Genomic DNA, 3,835 nt, shown 5'->3' on the forward strand with positions numbered 1-3,835 from the left:
GGCAAAGGTTACTTCAATGTTCTCAAATGCACCAGCTGTGTGCTAGCCCTCTGTCAGTGGTACCTCTCCATCTCATAGTTCGTCTAAAGAATTCATCTATACCAAAGCATTCATGAGCAGTGCAAATTTTACTGAAGAGTTTGTAGCAAAGATGGAGGATGAGATTTAAATTGCACATTCTTCCAAAAACCTTTGAAGCTTCCATTAGATATTTATTTTCTGTTCCAAATCACTACCAGGATTTCACTTCCTCTTCTCCTTCACTACATGTTGCCCAAACTTGTTGACTCTTCCTATTCCTTCTCTAATTTTCTCAGGATCCTCAAATATCTCTTCCTTTTAGAATGCTGAAAATTTCAGCTCTGTTTCACGTACTGCCCCCAAATTGCACCCCAAACTCCATGACGCTCAGAAAAATAAAGGCTTTCTAATTTATATTGCCCGCCTTCCATAGGAGCCAATGAGAAATTATAGTATTTTTAAAAATAAGCTTGGCTATCTAAAATCACTGTCTATAAAAATTAGGAAGACTGATGCTACTGTCTATACATCCTGTGCCTGTTTCCATGTTAATTTTGGCTGTCCTCACCTCAATCTGACCCTCACCTTCACTTTCTGTAAATCTTGAACCACAGGTCTGAATAACACTAAAAATTGGAATGGACCCTTCTTCCAAAGACATTATCAATAACAATCTAGCACAGTTTCATTTACTTAGCATTCTCTATGTGCTTGGCAGTGTGGTGAGTACTTTACAAATAATTGCATCTAAACCTCCCAACAAGTCTATGAAGTGGGTGTAACTTTTTACACCTGCCCCTTGGCCTTTTCCTTGTAATGAAAGAAAACTTTACCATGGCAACAACACTTGGGTGGGAAATAGTCTATGCTCACTAAGCATCCAAGAATGCATTGCTGAACAGCTGGGGATAGGTAGGAAAGAATTATTCAGTATTGACCTTGATCTCACATCTAAATGATTTAATGAGACAAAGAAAGCATATCATATTTAAATTTAATGCACTGAAGTTATGTAATGCTTAATAACTTCTCAAGTGTTGTCACCTGCATAATCTTCCTTAATTTTCATAGCAACCCTGAGAAGCAAATATTGTTATGACCCTATTTTCACAGATGAGGAAAGGAGACTCATACATTCTGAAAAAAACTACACAAAAATCTGCTAGCAAATGGCAGATGAAACAGCTGTCTTTATATCCTTATCATTTCCCTCCAGACTTTATGTACTGTAAACAATATCATGACTATATGTATAATACATGTGTGTATATATGTATACATATACATAGAGTAGTATGTATATATATGTGTGTGTGATTGTGTTTTTCTTAAAGAAATGGCAATTGCCTTTCATGGTTGAATTATGTACATGGACGCTAACGGCAGCTTAATAGTTGCCCTTCTAAATAAGTAAAAAGTTCAGGGACAGTAAATTGATTCAGAAATTTATAATTATAAATACAAAAATCGAATTTAATCTCATCACTTAAAGCTCATATTTCTCACCTATAAGTGAGAGGTAATTATTATCGGATTTTGTTTCATTTCAAAATATATTATTTTATTTTGACTTGTATAGGGGTGGGTATTGGCGGGTGGGGGTCCCGCAGTCTTTTCAGAGCTGAGGGCTTCTAAAATTCTGAACCCAGACCCAATAATATAGAATATTCCTTTAGGCCATATAGCAATAAAAGGAGAAAAATGAAGTGGTAACTAAAGAGAATGATGTCAGTGAAGAAGAATCAGAATGGGTGGGAACACTGAAATCAGGACAACATAACATTTATGATAAATGTTACCAAATATGAACTCCAAAGCACAGATTGTGTTTCAAACACAAGAGAACTGAGAAGTGAAATGATGACAGTCATAACAAAAGTTAACATGTTTTTAACACATACAATATGCCAAGAATTTCATAAGCATCATCTTGTATAATCCTCACATTGACTCCATGAAGCATCATTATTATTATCACCTGCAGTCTATAGATAAGAAGTGAAGATTTAGAGAAGTTACGCAAGAGCCCAAAGTCACCCAGCTTGTGTGTGGTGTTAGCCAAGGTTTCCAAAGCATGGACACCAGTAGCATTTCCTCAGGCACAAAGGGAAGGTAGAGAGTGGGAAGAATAAAATATGGAGCTGCTCATCCATGGGATTTTACAAAACAAAGAAATTAGTGTTAAATTCCAAAGTAAAATGTTGAAAAAATAATTTATGGCAGCTCATATATTAAAAATTGAGGAAGCTCTGTAGCAACCTGGGCTTAATAAAAGGAATAAATGACTTTATAAAGTAGACAAAATGTATAATTTAACAAATGTGTTTAAGCTTGCGCTTCCTGTGGAGCAGCTATGTGATGAGAGAGGGAGGGGGAGGCAGAGATAGAGAGGAGGAGACTGAATTGGAGAAGGAGAGAGATAATGGCTAAGAAGAAAGGAAAGTAACTCATCCTGAGAGTAATGCAAAGGATTCTTACTAAAAGCAATGAAAAGAAATCACAAAAAAAGTTTGTGTCATGAAAATCTAAAACATTTGGGCACGTATTTAATTTCATTGTTTAAGGTAAGGTTTGGAGAATGATTCCTTAGCTAATCTTTTCTTTAAAAAAAAAAAAAAAAAGAGGCACATTAAGTCATTTGAACACAATGATTACAAGAAAGGTTTATATGAAAGTCCCTGTTTCTCAGAGCCTCCCCATAACTCTTGCCATTTACGTCACCATTTTTGAGTCCAGAGTATCGAAGCCAAGAACTATGCAATCATGAATAAACAGCAAACATGCCATGGTGGGTTTATTTTCCTTACTCAGGGTTTTCTTTGGGGTGTATATAGTAGGAGTTACATCATGCATAGTCAATTGTATTGTTCATCGTCTGATTATGCACATCCCTCCCAGGAAAGCTTCCATCTCTGAGATGCTCAATTCTATTACCTAACTCTGAGGCACAATGAAATATTCATGAGGACAATGCCAGTATAGAGGTGTGAAATGCGAAATCCCCAGGAGAAGATGAAATTATTTTCATTCATTGCTCAATCACAATGTATTTCATATAATACAGTGTGGCAAGCTGCATACATGATCAAAAACTATATCTTTATAAACCATGGCACCTCATACTGTACTTATCATTGCTATAGATATGCGGAGTAATGCCTCACCTGGGCAGAATGCCGATGAGAGGCAGAAGACAGTCAAGCCTCTGAGTAACTCCTACACATTTACTCCCAAGGCTCAGACCTCAAACTGCCATGTTTTATTCAGTGGAGAGTTTATTAGACCCTCAGTCTGAACATTTTTATTTTTATTTTACATACAATTCTAAGAAATTTGGTATAGCATAAGATTAATCTAAATCAAAATCTCAGGCTCTTCCATTTATTAGCTCCCATGCATCCGCTGGTAAGGAATTTAATTTTTCAAAGCCTCCATTTTCTCACTTGTAAAATGGGTATATTTCATAGAGTAGGTATGAAGATGTAATCACATTCATGTAAAGTATAAACACAGAGTGCCCGAGTTTAATTGAAGATTTGAAAAAAACACAAATATATATATAAATATAGAGAGAGATAGATAGATAGATATAGATATAGATATAAAAATATACAGAGGAAATGTGGGACTGGTGAGAAGAGAAGAAGCCATAGCTTTTTATCTTGCTCAGTATCTCCTTATCTCCTCATTCTCCTTTCTTCTCCTTCTCTTCCTCCTCTTCCTCTCCTCTTCCTCTCCTTCTCCTTCTCCTTCTCCTTCTCCTTCTCCTTCTCCTTCTCCTTCTCCTTCTCCTTCTCCTTCTCCTTCTCCTTCT

The sequence above is a fragment of the Myotis davidii genome, unplaced genomic scaffold, assembly GCF_000327345.1.
Source record: "Myotis davidii unplaced genomic scaffold, ASM32734v1 scaffold309, whole genome shotgun sequence".
In the NCBI taxonomy this organism is placed as follows: Eukaryota; Metazoa; Chordata; class Mammalia; order Chiroptera; family Vespertilionidae; genus Myotis; species Myotis davidii.